The sequence below is a fragment of the Salvelinus namaycush genome, chromosome 8 (assembly GCF_016432855.1).
Source record: "Salvelinus namaycush isolate Seneca chromosome 8, SaNama_1.0, whole genome shotgun sequence".
Lineage (NCBI taxonomy): Eukaryota > Metazoa > Chordata > Actinopteri > Salmoniformes > Salmonidae > Salvelinus > Salvelinus namaycush.
The window spans coordinates 7,506,407-7,524,352 of record NC_052314.1 but is presented as its reverse complement, the minus strand read 5'-3'; the positions used below and the strand labels follow the sequence as shown (position 1 = coordinate 7,524,352).

General features: G+C 42.3%; 1 pseudogene; it reads right to left on the bottom strand.

The window, feature by feature from the left end:
* The window catches only part of LOC120051688, a 40,019-nt pseudogene extending 22,471 nt beyond the window's left edge, over positions 1 to 17,548 (bottom strand).
* Between the last annotated feature and the right edge of the window lie 398 nt (positions 17,549 to 17,946).

Below are 17,946 nucleotides of genomic sequence, written 5' to 3'. Positions count from 1 at the left end.
CCTTTTATTTCAATCTTTGCACTGTCTCTATGCACACACACACACACACACACACACACACACACACACACACACACACACACACACACACACACACACACACACACACACACACACACACACACACACACACACACACACACACACACACACACACACACACACACACACACAGGGCTCTACACACACACACACTGTCTCTATGCACACACACACACACACACACAAACACACACACACACACACCACACACACACACACACACACACACACACACACACACACACACACACACACACACACACACACACACACACACACACACACACACACACACACACACACACACACACACACACACACACACACACACACACACACACACACACACACACACACACACACACACACACACACACACACACACACACACACACACACACACACACACACACACACACACACACTGTCACTACAAAACACACACTCACTCCAACATTTTCTCACTCACACATAATATGCCCATACATTTATACTGACTGCACACCCACTCACATACAAGCTGCTGTTACTCTGTTTATCTTACATCCTGTTGCCTAGTCACCTTACTTACCCCTATACATATCTACCTCCATCACTATACATATCTACCTCCATCACTATACATATCTACCTCCATCACTATACATATCTACCTCCATCACTATACATATCTACCTCCATCACTATACATATCTACCTCCATCACTATACATATCTACCTCCATCACTATACATATCTACCTCCATCACTATACATATCTATCTCCATCACTATACATATCTACCTCCATCACTATACATATCTACCTCCATCACTATACATATCTACCTCCATCACTCCAGTATTCCTGCACATGTAAATATGGTATTGGAACTGACTTTTAAAATATTTCCTGTATATAGTATGCTTACTTACTTACTTACTTTATTGTGCCTTCAAGAATTTCCACCTCTGACTGGATACTGACATTTTCAAAAAACAAATTATACAGGTATACTGGAAATATTTCCATGTTTCAAGTTACTTGTATAACACCCAGGCCATGTGGGCCATTAATCAGCCAGTAGTCTCACAGTGAAAATGACTTAAATAAATAAATAAAGTCCATGATTTCCTGTGCCTACAAAGACTAGAAGAGGAAAACGTCTGGCCCGGTATTATATTCTATCAGGGGGAGAACTACTTGTTAATGCAGTAGTTCACCAACCTGTAGATGCATTCTCCAGGCCTGCATGCGTTTACAGCAACACAAGTTGTTTATGACACCAGACAGCACACCATATCATCTGGAGAGGTTACATGCTATTTACAATGTCTTGTTTTTCCTTCTTGGGACAGCTCTATCAATCAACAAAGGTCGTATTTTCACGGACGCTACTTGAAAAAAATGCACCTGCGAAATGCTGTGTAAGCATTGTACCGTTCTGATGAATTTTTATGTCTCCTTTCAATCGGCCCCCACAAAATATATAATTTAAACACTGTTATACCTATTTATGCAAGGAGACATACAGTTGCGGTGTTATTATACACAGTTGTCGACATAATTTAGTGAGGTCTGTTAGGAACGTACAATAAATGCAGTGACGTAGGCCGTTGTTTACAGTCATGATAGAGGTCTCTTCTCCCCTCCTACAGCCTCCTTCACTACTTCCTCAGCTGCACACGCTCATTTGGATGGAAGAGTTTCTCGTTCTGCTGTGTTCCATCGTTTTTTAGTTGTGGTTGCAAAATGGACACTTTGCTCATCACTCATAAAGGCTTTTGGCCCTATTCACTGACAACTGGTATCTGGATTTCTGGGATATATTGTGACATAGTTTTGTTGTAGCATTCATTCTTGCATTTTCAGAATAACCTTGTTTTTTTGTTAGTTTTGCTTAGAAAAATAGCATAGTACAGAATAAATAGTTGTATTATATTAGTATTTCGTTCATATATTAGCTCTGGATAGGCAATTTATCTATATCATGAATATTCATGAAAATATGTAATATTAAATGTGGATTACAAATTCCATATCTTTTAAAAAATGCATACTCATTTTTAATTCTCTTTGCAGAATAACTGTTCATATGAAAACTAATGTTTGTTCAAAGGCTCCATCCTCGGTGAAACTTACATGATTCATTCCTATCAACTATTCTATATATATATATATAAACAAGCTCCCAAGCATTTCACATCGTAACACCACTCTGCTATCTGGACTTTCCCCCCCTTCTCTTGCCCAATGCCTTTCAGATGCAGGCGGTCGTGGAGGACGATGCTCGCCTCCCGGCTCCCACTCCTCTTATGTCTCTCAGTGAAGTCTGTTTCTGGAGAGCTAGCTACTACAGCAATTAGAGGAATTTCCTCCTCTGGCGGCTCGTTATCAATGTGCCTTATTTACATCTGATTACCAGCTCCAGTGGAGCAGCAGTGATTATGGCAGTATTGTGTGGTTTGTGTTGAGTGTCAAATGGGAGAATTAGCGGGAGGGCTTTGAGCAGAGCAGGAGGCTGCTCTCCCGGTTTCTACGCTTTCCTCGGAAAGTGCAGCTGTACTGTGTCTCTCTTTTCCTGCGTTCCTCCCCTCTCATGTTCTCTCCTGTCCGGCTCTGTCCTGTTAGGTCCTCTCCTTCCTCTCCTGTTAGCTCCTCTCCCCTCCTCTCCTGTTCGGTCCTCTTCCCCCCCTCTCCTCAACACCACAGATGTATCTCCTCTCCTTTCTCTCCTCTGCCTCCCACCCCAGTGGGTGACTATCTGATTCAGACAGAGCTCTTCTGCAGGTGCACCCACTCTCCTGCTCCCCCTCTCCCCACGTTTCCTCGGAAGACACACTCTCTCACAAGCACTCATACATTGCCCAAGTATAAAAGTCTCTGATGCTTTTGTGTGTCGACTGGTTCTCACCCTGTCCTTCTGTTGCTCCATTTAGATACACAGCAAATTGGACAGTGTTGATTTTCAGTGTAACATTTCTTAGGTTGACTCAGGTTTTAAATGAACTCTGTAAGTGAAAATTAATTAATATTTCATATATATTTAATATTAATATTAAATTAATATTAAATTAACACAGTGGTGTAAAATAACCCCAGTCTTGGTGCTACTAACCAGTGGTACTAACCAGTGTTTCCCAGCATGTTCTATTGCTTGTTGATTTTTAGAATTGTTTGTTTCAATATTTCTGATTTTGCATGATTGATTAATTAATCGTATGCTACTCAAATATAAATAACATAAATTTGTCTAAACTAATCAAATCTGTTATTTGGACTTATTGCACCCAGGTCCTGAAATGGTTGTTCCAGTTTAAATGGTTTAGGTATTCTCCTGTCTTACTCTTCAAAACCTAGCATTCATTCTGAATGCAGGTTGTGGGTGAATAAAAATTCAAAACGTTGGATTTCCTCACTCTGGCTGGATTCCAATAAGAATCACACATCACTTTTCAAGCCAGCATAATGTGACTTGCAGGCCTGATGTGGCCTGTAAACCATGAGTTTCATGCCACTATATTAGGGTAAAACTAGGGCCTTAAAATAAGGGCTTATGGAATACTGGTGGTATTGAGTGGAATAATTACATTTTTATGATAACATATTTGCTTAGGATCTCACTTGGTGATTGAAATGGATGAATGCAACAACCATGTCTCTGTCACTAACACCCCTTTCAGACATTTGGAATGTGGCGCCTTGAAGCACCTCGGCTACAGCATGTTTGTTTGTCTGAAAGGGTACAGCTTTTAAAAAGCCGCCATGAAACCTTCTCTGGAGATAGTTTTGAAGCGCCACTGAACAGGCATTTGACTTGTCTGTAGTGGCGGCAACTTCTGGTTGAACTGTCAATGAAATGATCTCACGATGCCTGTGTGCAGCCTGCCTGCATGCAGACCACTCGCCTCTAAGAAAAGTACTTTGAAGTCTGTTAAATACAATAACTTACCAATACATTTGGTAGAGAGAAAACATCTACCCTACCATTAAAAAATAGCAGAAAAACAACACAGGGAAACAATACCTAATATTCTATACAGAATTCTTCTGTCTCTAAAGGTACAGAAGCCACACTTAAATTTTAAAGGTTATCAATTATTGCTTTTGAAAGGGTATAACAAATACAATCATGGGTGGTAACGCTACAATTCACTCGAAAAGCAAGGCATTCTGGGAAATATACAAGTAGAATTAGCTGTGTACGAAACAACATGCATACACACATTCAAAGCAATCTAATGTATGTTTTATTGATTATTGACCTGTAAAAGCCAATACATTTCAATAATTTCTTGTATAAGTGGAACACCTTACAATGAGAGATGTAAAAATATATATATATTTTTTTTTACAGAAATCACCTTATATTGAGTATGATATATAATATTTGTTCTCTCTTTGATGCTTTCTTGTCATATGAATTTCATTTTGAGACTTTTAAATGTGGATCGAGTGATCCAGCTTAAAATATATCACAATATAGCTCCATCTATTGGACTTCTGAATGCGGTGCAATTGTGATAAAGGCTGGTGTACGCTCTGTAAAATGAAATGTCCTTTATGTAATGAAATTGCTTACAAGTTAGCAATTTCGTTTACATACTTGGCTGTTAACATAATCTTAGGGCTCTATTCAATCAGTGTCACGGAAGTTCAGTACTACATTGTGATTGAAATTTAAAGGTAACATTTCCACGTTAGCGGAGACTGCATTCACTGTAAACGCTGCCTATGTCAGCTCAATCGGATATTTCCTGTAAATGTCTATCGCGCAATCTGTAACGGTTCAGCGATACCGATTGAACGGAGCCCTTAGTTACTTCAAAGATTTATGAAAATGGTTTGCTTATACTTCCATTATCATATAATAATAATAATCCCCCCCCTGTGTAATGTCACATCATGACAACACTTCAGAATAGAGCTATATGGGCTGTTACTCACAGAAAGTTAGTTGCCTGTGTCCTGTCATAGCAATGTTTAAAAAAAGACTACTAGAGACATGTTGGCTCCATCTCAGATGTATGCAGGAAGCTGCTTCTCTCTTATCATAAAGGTCCCAATCTCCCCATAGCAGTTGTCTATTAAATGGATGACCCAATCCATAGCTAATTGCCTTGACCTCTTGACCTCTCTCCACAAAACACAAAGAACATACTGGAACAGTCTGGTGATATTATTTCAATCTAAAGAGCTAAAGCAGACCCAGTACTTTAGGACTCTAGCTTGACTCTAGTTTGCATGGACTTCCGACCCCTCAACCCTCACAGCAATCGTAAACAACACAGAACATTTGATTGATAATGGAGAGAGACCGTTCGAGGAAGCCGAGCTAATGTCTTATTTTCTTTGTTCCCCCACCTCCTCAATGGGCCAATCACTGCTTGGTGCCACATGGCAAGAGAGTGGACTGATAGCGACAGAAAAGACAGGCTAAACGAGTCAGACTTCACCGTCAACACATCTCATGGAAGAAGAGGAAAGTGCAAATCTTTGCTTTACAAAAAAATATTTTGCAAAATAGAAAATGTCTAAGTAGATCTTGTAGTGTTAACTCACCTCTGCGATGCTGGTGTTCTGCTCTGAGCCTGCTGGACAAGTTTGAGAAATTGTGCCATCTTCTTCCACAGAATATTCTCTGCAGGGTTGTCAGATTCCAACTCGATCGAGAGGATTTTTCCAATTTCTGTCGCAATCAATCTGCAGGGGAAAAAAACTAGGATAATTTATACCATAACTACAGATGAGACTGAGCCAAGATATTGCAGAAAAAAACTCTGGACCAGAAATAGATAGCTGCTATCTTTCCATTAAGCAATCTATTCAAACTAAATGTTGTTTCATTTAGGATCCTATTGATTGCTAGAGTGCATGTTTTGCAGAGTGTTTGTGGTGTCATGGAGCCAGTGGGCTTTTGCTACAGGCTATCAAACTGAGCAGGCTGATAGATGGAGACTGGCCCTGAGGTTTGCCTACGGTTGTCTGGACACTATCCACTAGCATAGCCGGAGTCAAACCTGTTGTCTGGATTCCAATCACTAGCATAGCTGGAGGAGTCAAACCTGCTGTCTGAATACTATCCACTAGCATAGCTGGAGGAGTCAAACCTGCTGTCTGAATACTATCCACTAGCATAGCTGGAGGAGTCAAACCTGCTGTCTGAATACTATCCACTAGCATAGCTGGAGGAGTCAAACCTGCTGTCTGAATACTATCCACTAGCATAGCTGGAGGAGTCAAACCTGCTGTCTGAATACTATCCACTAGCATAGCTGGAGGAGTCAAACCTGCTGTCTGAATACTATCCACTAGCATAGCTGGAGGAGTCAAACCTGCTGTCTGAATACTATCCACTAGCATAGCTGGGGGAGTCAAACCTGCTGTCTGAATACTAACCATTAGCATAGCTGGAGGAGTCAAACCTGCTGTCTGAATACTATCCACTAGCATAGCTGGAGGAGTCAAACCTGCTGTCTGCACTGTAAAACATTTCCTGTAAAAACGACATAAACTTACTGGCAGAAATTGGCGAGTAAATTAAGGTCATTTATTTTACAGTGCAACTACTGTAATCAATTTTACGGGGAACATTTTACTGTAATCTAATTTACAGTATATTACTGGAATTACCCATGCAGCGACATTTTACCCAGTGTTCTTTGCATACATTTTTTACATTTACGTTTACCTTTTGGCCAATTAGCGGGTGCTCTTCTCCTTACATTTAAAAAAATTAAATGTAACTAGTTAAGTCAGTCTTATTTACAACGACAGCCTATCCTGACCAAACCCTAACGACGCTGGGCCAATTGTGCGAGATCCAGTGAGATGCAGTGCCTTAGACTACTGCGCCACTCAGGAGCCCTTAGCATCTTAGCATCTTACAGTCAGTGCATTCAACCAAGATTGATTAAAAAAAACACATCCCAGCCATGGCAAGTAAAACATTTCTGTAACCATTACTGAAAATATTGATGCAGTTAAGGTCTTCAAAATAATTGTAATTAAAACAAGATATCTTATGATATATCTCTGGATAGTGCCAATACAATACTGAGATATTCATGGTAACAAATATATCCTTTTGCATGGCATGCCCTAAAATATGTTAATGAGCAAGAGACTTTTTCCCCGCCCAGAACATTTTCTCACGATGCACCATAATTAATACTGTAAAACACGTTTACGGTATTTTACTGTGCATTCTACAGTGTTTTACTGTTGCAATTCCAGAAGGTTCTTATAGTGTACTGTAAAACAAATGTACAATATTTTACTGTGCATTCTACAGTTATCTACTGTATTCAGTGTATAAAGTATCGTACTGTTAATTAATAGGGTAAATTACTGATAAAATTACAAAAACGGCTAACAGTGTGGGTTCTGTCCACTAGCATAACTGGAGGAGCCAAATCTGTTGTCTGGGTTCTGTCCACTAGCATAACTGGAGGAGCCAAATCTGTTGTCTGGGTTCTGTCCACTAGCATAACTGGAGGAGCCAAATCTGTTGTCTGGGTTCTGTCCACTAGCATAACTGGAGGAGCCAAATCTGTTGTCTGGGTTCTGTCCACTAGCATAACTGGAGGAGCCATCAAATTGTTAATGACATAATGGCCATATATCACTGTGTCTTGAAAAACAAAACATACCCTTTACTCTGGTACCCACTGAGAAACCATCCTCCAGATCCAAATCTGAATTAGCGCCCCAACTTTACTTTACACGCACGTGCACGCACGCACGCACGCACGCACGCACGCACGCACACACACACACGCACGCACGCACACACACACACACACACAATCCCTCCATTCCTTCATCCCTCCATTCCCTCATCCCTCCATTCCTTCATCCCGCCATTCCCTCATCCCTCCATTCCCTCATCCCTCCATTTCCATGCTCCACTGTTATAATTAACTTTCCGATCCAGTGTGAGACCCAGTGGATTGACACTGTTCAAATGGTCCTTGGGAAAAACCTAATATGGGTCAATTGTAGTTTTTTGTGAATTTGTGGGTCATGTTTGCAGATCTGTACAGTAAATGTACAGTATGTATGTGTGTAAATATACAGTACCAGTCAAAGTATGGACACACCTACTCATTCAAGGGTTTTTCTTTATTTTGACAATTTTTTCTACATTGTAGAATAATAGTGAAGACATCAAAACCATGCAATAACACATATGGAAATATGTAGTAACCAGAAAAAGTGTTAAACAAATCAAAATATATTTTATATTTGAGATTCTTCACAGTAGCCACCCTTTGATGATAGCTTTGCACACTCTTGGCATTCTCTCAACCAGCTTCACCTGGAATGCTTTTCCAACAGTCTTTAAGGAGTTCCCACATATGCTGAGCACTTGTTGGCTGCTTTTCCTTCACTCTGCGCTCCTACTCATCCCAAACCATCTCAATTGGGTTGAGGTCGGGTGATTGTGGAAGCCAGGTCATCTGATGCAGCACTCCATTACTCTCCGTCTTGGTCAAATAGCCCTTACACAGCCTGGAGGTGTGTTGAGTCATTGTCCTGTTGAAAAACAAATGATAGTCCCACTAATTGCAAACCAGATGGGATGGTGTACCGCTGCAGAATGCTGTGGTAGCCATGCTGGTGTGCCTTGAATTCTAAATAAATCATGACAGTGTCACCAGTAAAGCACCACACACCATCACACCTCCTCCTCCATGCTTCACGGTGGGAACAATACATGCAGAGATCATCCGTTCACCTACTCTGCTTCTCACATAGACAGTGGTTGGAACCAAAAATTGCAAATTTGGACTCGTTAGATAAAAGGACAGATTCAATCGGTCTAATGTCCATTGCTTGTGTTTCTTAGCCCAAGCAAGTCTCTTCTTTTTATTGGTGTCCTTTAGTAGTGGTTTCTTTGCAGCAATTCGACCATGAAGGCCTGATTCACGCAGTCTCCTCTGAACAGTTGATGTTGAGATGTGTCTGAGGCTGATAGCTCTAATGAACTTACCCTCTGCAGCAGAGGTAACTCTGGGTCTTCCTTTCCTGTGGCGGTACTCATGAGAGCCAGTTTCATCATAGCGCTTGATTGTTTTTGTGACTGCACTTGAAGAAACATTCAAAGCTCTTGACATTTTCCGGATTGACTGACCTTCTGTTGTTTCTCTTTGCTTATTTGAGCTGTTTTTACCATAATATGGACTTGGTCTTTTACAAAATAGGGCTATATTCTGTATACCACCCCTACCATGTCACAACAAAACTGATTGGCTCAAACGCATTAAGGAGGAAAGAAATTCCACAAATTAACTTTTAACAAGGCACACCTGTTAATTGAAATGTATTCCAGGTGACTACCTTGTGAAGCTGGTCGAGAGAATGCAAAGAGTGTGCAAAGCTGTCATCAAGGCTAAGTGTGGCTACTTTGAAGAATCTCAAATATAAAATATATTTGTTTAACACTTTTTTGATGACTATGTGTTATTTCATAGTTTTGATGTCTTCACTATTATTATACAATGTAGGAAAATAGTAAAAATAAAGAAAAACCCTTGAATGAGTAGGTGTGTCCAAAGTTTTGACTAGTATTGTATAATTTTTCACAGATATCTATACATGGCAGGCTGTATGAGCTGTGCATCGTCTAACACAGTCTCCCTCACAGACTCGTAGCAGATGCCATTCTGGAAGCTGCAATAGATCTGCGGGGCGCAGTCGTGTCTGGAACATCTCCTCGACTCTCTCCCGGTACACGAAGAGGTCTTTCAACCTCCCGTACACAAGCACCTGCATGGTCCCCCAATTCTTGGAGTGAGCTCACGAAGCAGCCCATCAGCTGGTTGGTGATGCACTAGGTCAGGGGTGGGCAACTCCGGTCCTCGAGGGCCTTATTGGTGTCACACTTTTTCTCCATCCCTAGCAAACACAGCTGATTAATCAAATGTCATTCTAAACTGAAGATCATGATTAGGTGATTATTGGAGTCAGGTGTGTTAGATGGGGCTGGGGCAAAACTGTGACACCAACCAGGCCCTCGAGGACTGGAATTGCCCACCCCTGCCCAAGGTGAACACCTGAACACAAGGCAACCATGTCAAGATAGTGTCGATAGTCTGGTGGTGGTAATGTCAGGATAGTGTGGATAGTCTGGAGGAGTGGTAATGTCAGGATAGTGTTAATAGTCTGGTGGTGGTAATGTCAGGATAGTGTCAATAGTCTGGTGGTGGTAATGTCAGGATAGTGTGGATAGTCTGGAGGAGTGGTAATGTCAGGATAGTGTTAATAGTCTGGTGGTGGTAATGTCAGGATAGTGTCAATAGTCTGGTGGTGGTAATGTCAGGATAGTGTTAATAGTCTGGTGGTGGTAATGTCAGGATAGTGTCGATAGTCTGGTGGTGGTAATGTCAGGATAGTGGCGATAGTCTGGTGGTGGTAATGTCAGGATAGTGGCGATAGTCTGGTGGTGGTAATGTCAGGATAGTGGCGATAGTCTGGTGGTGGTAATGCCAGGATAGTGTGGATAGTCTGTTGGAGTGGTGATATCAGGATAATGTCGATAGTCTGTTGGAGTGGTAATGTCAGGATAGTGGGGATAGTCTGGTGGAGTGGTGATATCAGGATAATGTTGATAGCCTGGTGGTGGTAATGTCAGGATAGTGTGGATAGTCTGGTGGAGGGATAATGTCAGGATAGTGTGGATAGTCTGGTGGTAGTGATGTCAGGATAGTGTGGATAGTCTGGTGGTAGTGATGTCAGGATAGTGTGGATAGTCTGGTGGTAGTGATGTCAGGATAGTGTGGATAGTCTGGTGGAGTGGTAATGTCAGGATTGTGTGGATAGTCTGGTGGTAGTGATGTCAGGATAGTGTGGATAGTCTGGTGGTAGTGATGTCAGGATAGTGTGGATAGTCTGGTGGTGGTGATGTCAGGATAGTGTGGATAGTCTGGTGGTAGTGATGTCAGGATAGTGTGGATAGTCTGGTGGTGGTGATGTCAGGATAGTGGCGATAGTCTGGTGGTGGTGATGTCAGAATGGTGTGGATAGTCTGGTGGTAGTGATGTCAGGATAGTGTTGATAGTCTGGTGGTAGTGATGTCAGGATAGTGTGGATAGTCTGGAGGTGGTGATGTCAGGATAGTGTGGATAGTCTGGTGGTGGTGATGTCAGGATAGTGTGGATAGTCTGGTGGTGGTGATGTCAGGATAGTGTGGATAGTCTGGAGGTGGTGATGTCAGGATAGTGTGGATAGTCTGGTGGTGGTGATGTCAGGATAGTGTGGATAGTTTGGTGGTGGTGATGTCAGGATAGTGTGGATAGTCTGGTGGTGGTGATGTCAGGATAGTGTTGATAATCTGGTGGTGGTAATGTCAGGATAATGTTGATAGTCTGGTGGAGTGATAATGTCAGGATAGTGTGGATAGTCTGGTGGAGTGATAATGTCAGGATAGTGGGGATAGTGGTGAAGTGATAATGTCAGGATAGTGTTGATAGTCTGTTGGAGTGGTAATGTCAGGATAGTGGGGATAGTCTGGTGGAGTTGTGATGTCAGGACAATGTCGATAGCCTGGTGGTGGTAATGTCAGGATAGTGTGGATAGTCTGGTGGAGTGGTAATGTCAGGATAGTGTGGATAGTCTGGTGGTAGTGATGTCAGGATAGTGTGGATAGTCTGGTGGTAGTGATGTCAGGATAGTGTGGATAGTCTGGTGGAGTGGTAATGTCAGGATAGTGTGGATAGTCTGGTGGTAGTGATGTCAGGATAGTGTGGATAGTCTGGTGGTAGTGATGTTAGGATAGTGTGGATAGTCTGGTGGTGGTAATGTCAGGATAGTGTCGATAGTCTGGTGGTAGTGATACCGTCAGGATAGTGTGGATAGTCTGGTGGAGTGATAATGTCAGGATAGTGGGGATAGTCTGTTGGAGTGGTGATATCAGGATAATGTCGATAGTCTGTTGGAGTGGTAATGTCAGGATAGTGGGGATAGTCTGGTGGAGTGGTGATATCAGGATAATGTTGATAGCCTGGTGGTGGTAATGTCAGGATAGTGTGGATAGTCTGGTGGAGGGATAATGTCAGGATAGTGTGGATAGTCTGGTGGTAGTGATGTCAGGATAGTGTGGATAGTCTGGTGGTAGTGATGTCAGGATAGTGTGGATAGTCTGGTGGTAGTGATGTCAGGATAGTGTGGATAGTCTGGTGGAGTGGTAATGTCAGGATTGTGTGGATAGTCTGGTGGTAGTGATGTCAGGATAGTGTGGATAGTCTGGTGGTAGTGATGTCAGGATAGTCTGGATAGTCTGGTGGTAGTGATGTCAGGATAGTGTGGATAGTCTGGTGGTGGTGATGTCAGGATAGTGTGGATAGTCTGGTGGTAGTGATGTCAGGATAGTGTGGATAGTCTGGTGGTGGTGATGTCAGGATAGTGTGGATAGTCTGGTGGTGGTGATGTCAGGATAGTGTGGATAGTCTGGTGGTAGTGATGTCAGGATAGTGTGGATAGTCTGGTGGTGGTGATGTCAGGATAGTGTGGATAGTCTGGTGGTAGTGATGTCAGGATAGTGTGGATAGTCTGGTGGTGATGTCAGGATAGTGTGGATAGTCTGGTGGTGGTGATGTCAGGATAGTGTGGATAGTCTGGTGGTAGTGATGTCAGGATAGTGTGGATAGTCTGGTGGTGGTGATGTCAGGATAGTGTGGATAGTCTGGTGGTAGTGATGTCAGGATAGTGTGGATAGTCTGGTGGTGGTGATGTCAGGATAGTGTGGATAGTCTGGTGGTGGTGATGTCAGGATAGTGTGGATAGTCTGGTGGTAGTGATGTCAGGATAGTGTGGATAGTCTGGTGGTGGTGATGTCAGGATAGTGTGGATAGTCTGGTGGTGGTGATGTCAGGATAGTGTGGATAGTCTGGTGGTGGTGATGTCAGGATAGTGTGGATAGTCTGGTGGTAGTGATGTCAGGATAGTGTGGATAGTCTGGTGGTAGTGATGTCAGGATAGTGTGGATAGTCTGGTGGTGGTGATGTCAGAATAGTGTGGATAGTCTGGTGGTATTGATGTCAGGATAGTGTGGATAGTCTGGTGGTGGTGATGTCAGGATAGTGTGGATAGTCTGGTGGTAGTGATGTCAGGATAGTGTGGATAGTCTGGTGGTAGTGATGTCAGGATAGTGTGGATAGTCTGGTGGTAGTAATGTCATGATAGTGTGGATAGTCTGGTGGTAGTAATGTCATGATAGTGTGGATAGTCTGGTGGTAGTAATGTCATGATAGTGTGGATAGTCTGGTGGTAGTGATGTCATGATAGTGTGGATAGTCTGGTTGTAGTGATGTCAGGATAGTGTGGATAGTCTGGTGGTAGTGATGTCAGGATAGGGTCGATACTACATGAGATTAAAATGGGAAAATAGTAGTGATGCTGTGCTATGGAGTGTTCTGCATGGGCTTGCCCCTTGTGTGTAAACAACAACATTCAATATGAAACTAACAAAAAGTCACAAGTTCCTGTTTAAAGTAATTGCATAACACTTTAATTGGGAGGTATTTCTATTGCCTTTAAAGTTATGGTATTATGACAGGTCACAGGAGTTTATGACTTCCAACTTTATACCTTAAAGATAACAATTCTATGATGATTGAACCCAATAAACACTAAGAGAGCAAACCCATGTGTTATTCAAAGCCAGCAGAGACTCGCTTAGGGAGGGAGCAGGCAGCAGGGTTTGGTTCTACTCATTAAAGAGAGAGTTCACCCAAATTACAAAATGACATACCATTACCTTCCCTGGAGACAGTAGCTAGGTAAACCAAACCAAAACATGGATTGCTGTCTTACCTTGTTCCTTAAACTGCTTAAACCAATATGGAATTTTGTAATTTGGGTGAACTATCCCTTTAATCTGAGGGAATATTAAAAGGACACATTTAAACATTGTTCTTGTAAGCGTTTATAGTCACTCCAGTGTATTAAGTAACTGATTGTAAAAATTTGAGGGACAAACCCTACAGGCAACTTGCATTATTGAGCACCGACAGGACACTTTTCAGTGGTTATGATATTGCCTTTGTCAGCAATATCAGACCCTCCACATGCAGTCTGTGTTGGCCTGTGTTTGCTAGCAAGGCCTCATCATTGCACGTTTGTTTCCATTCACTGCCTGCTGAGCGTTCTCTCACTTCCACTGTTGCCCAAAGCGTCCTCAAACTCCGAAGGGACCGCATGAAACACCGGCAGAGAACAAACATTGTCGCCTTGACATTTGATGAAGTATTCATAGCACTGGAATGAGAGACACTTCAACAAACACGCCACATCTAACACAAAATATTGTGATCAAATACGACCGGCTTTTGTCATCAGACCGATGTGGTATGTCGTAGCAAGAAATCAACGCCATAACCTTTTCTTGAATATGAAGCAAGGACCATGCATTTACAAACCGTTTGTGTGAGGGGTGTATACTATCTAGAATCTGCCTTTCGTTGGCTAGCAATCAGAAATGTTGTAGCGAACTTGAGGGAGTTTACACTGTCTCTCGTGACAGACTCTTAGAACAATTTTTATCTGGCCGGTGTACAGAAGATTTGGTTCTGGGTTTGCACAATGTGGTGAGCATCTCTATTCCCACGTTGGTTCAACTTAATTTTCAACTTAATCATTGAAATGATGTGGAAACAACGTTGATTCAACCAGTGTGTACCCATAGGCTTTTTCACCAATAACAATATATGCTGATGTGCAGTCACCTTACACGGAACCTCTGCTAACAGAGAATAGCTTGCTTTGTTGATCCATCATAAAAGTGATTGATTTACTGACTGTGGTAACCAGAGGATCAGTATTCTAAGATTCAGAGGAAGGTTTTTTTCATACAAATTAGAGGATGCATGCTCTTCAATTACCTGGCAAGAACAATTAGCTGTATTCCTGACGCCAAAACACGGTGCTTGGTTCAAGGAGAGGTGTTTGCCTCGTTTTATTAGAAAAATATTTGATGGGGTTTTTTAAAAGATGATTAGACCACTTGTTTCGTACTTCAATAGAGGTATGAGAACCACTACATTCATTGAATGAATCTGTGATCTCACATTGCCTTGGTAATGAATAGATGTGAAATCTCAACATCTATGAAGTTTTGCAGTAGGAAATCTTTTCATCTTTGCCACGGAAACGTAAAGTCCATGTAGTACCTCCCTGTTTCAGTCCGTTTTGTTCGGTTTCATGTCTAATGAACACAACCCAGTCAGTGAAACTACACTGAGTGTACAAAACATTAGGAACACCTTCCTAATATTGAGTTGCACCCCCTTTTGCCCTCAGAACAGCCTCAATTCATTGGGACATGGTTTCTACAAGGTGTCGAAAGCATTCCACAGGGATGCTGGCCCATGTTGACTCCAATGCTTCCCACAGTTGTGTCAAGTTGGCTGGATGTTCTTAGGGTGGTGGACCATTCTTGATACACACAGGAAACTGTTGATTGTGAAAAACTCAGCAGCATTGCAGTTCTTGACACACTCAAACCGGTGCGCCTGGCACCTACTACCATACTTCATTCAATGGCACTTAAATCTTTTGCTTATTCACCCTCTGAATGTCTCAAGGCTTAAACATCCTTCTTTAACCTGTCTCCTTCCCTTTATCTACACTGAAGTGGATTTAAAAGGTGACATCAATAAGAGATCATAGCTTTCACCTGGATTCACCTGGTCAGTCTATGTCATGGAAAGAGCAGGTGTTCTTAATATTTTGTACACTCAGTGTAGCTGTCGTGGGCTAAGATCTGCTGAGGAGGATAATTTCTCTATCCAACTAACTGAAGAGTCTGTCGCCCTGATTCAACCTGACTCGTCTATTCAACTGAGCCTCTGAATTATGTTGAAGCATGTCTGTCTGGGAGTCGAGATTGACAGAGCAAAAACATTTGAAGCAGACAGAAAAGCTTCAACTTAATCCGTAGACAGTTTGAGAGGCTATGCTTCCTTTAATAAGATAGATTTTCTCTGAGATGTCTATATATCCCCTTTTCTTTCCTTTTTGAATCGCTTGCTCGTAGTCCCACAAACCTACTGACACAATGTGCATTTGAGGGGGAACTCTGGAAGTTAGCATCCACCTCTCTGTGTGCTTAAACTAGACATACTCTAGATTGAGAGGTCACTGTCTCGCTTCAGTGTGACCCTGACAAACATGGATCCCATTTCTCTGGGAGATTGCCCCACTGTTTGCACACACAAATTAAGTGTGATATCCTTCAGAGAAGCTATGTTAGCTGAGGACAGATGTTCTACTAATGTAATACGGTGTCCAACCTTATTGCAGAAGTTGTTACGTCTGAGTGTCCGGTTGAAGGTTGAGAGGAATGTCTTTCAATGAAACATTTTCAAGGTCTGATGCACACCAGAAGAAAACCAGGGGAACATACTACACTCTTAGAAAAAAGAGTTCCAAAAGGATTCTTCGGCTGTCCCCATAGGATAACTATTTTTGGTTCCAGGTATAGCTCTTTTTGGTTCCAGGTCAAACCCTTTTGGGTTCCATGTAAAACCCTCTGTGGAAAAGGTTGTGCATTGAAACCCAAAGGGGTTCCACCTGGAACTGAAAGGTTCTTCAAAGGGTTCTTCTAAGGGCACAGCCAAAGAACCCTTTTATGTTCTAGGTAGCACCTTTTTTTCTAAGAGTGTATAATTTCTCAGAATACTAATACTTCTTACTTACATTCCAGTGGTCAAAACTGGCTGAAATTACATTATTAGAACCAAAACCATGCTTGAAATTAGGTCATTTTCTGCCAATTTCTGCCCACTGACATACTGATGCGCCAACTTAGATTTGTCATGATACCTCTCATCCATTCACATACCTTCCTCTGGATAGCCTGTGGCTTCCACTGGGGCCTCAGTCTGCTGAGAATCTCTAGGACACCACTGTGAGGCTCCTTCTCATCCACACACACATCCAGGTGCAGTAGCTGACCTCTGGGGCCTTAAGATCCACAATCCATGACCCCCTGAAGAAGGGTCACCGCTCAAGACGGTTCAGGGTCTGAAACCTGATGAGAAGTAGTCAGCCCAATCTGGTTAATTAGTATTTAGACCAAGTTGAACGGTAGCCAGAAAAAGTTGAGCGGTGTTCAGGCAAACTAGTAGTAAGTGGAATGTTGTTCAACCAAGTGATGTAATGCAAATCCAAAAGGTGCTCAGACCCACATAGTGTTCAGTACAGCGTTCAGACACAGCGATGTGCTGCGGTGGTGTGGGCTCAAACTGTCATTACGGTTGCTACCTTGTCACCTATTCGTCCAGTCATTATGTCCAGTGACTCAGCACGCCATGCCAGTTGGGTTATCAAAGTTCCTTTTGGGCATCCACACCACTTCGGGTTCAGTTAGTTTGCGTAGTTACACATTAACCATCGAGCTCGCAGATACTCGAGCAAAGGCATTACCAAAGCTAAAACATGTACGCTCATAGATAGGGGCTATATATTAACACCTTTTGTGGCTGCCTGTCTACCACAAGTACAGTACCTTTGACTCCCGTCATAAATGTGAGTTGCAGATTGTGTTCGATGGGTGAAGAAGACATTTGCATAGTTTGGAAGATGGCTGTTGTGATTGCAAAGACGTTTTACCAAGGGTCCTGTCTGAGCATAGCCATCTCTGTGGTGTTATTGAAAATGTATTAAACATCGCATTATTTAGCATCAATTCAGTATTACTAATCGCGCTAGTTCATTGCCATGGAATATATTAAAGGGGAAGTTCCAGATTTTACAACTTTAAGGTAGATGGCTGGGTTTCCTCTGTTTAAAAAAAGCGGAACCATGTATTAGGGTTGGCCGGTATCCAGATTTTAATACCTTCATACCGTTCCTGTACCATACCAAGGTATACAGCATTACTGGCAGTGCACACAAGGGGCACTATTTCTTTCCAAATGCA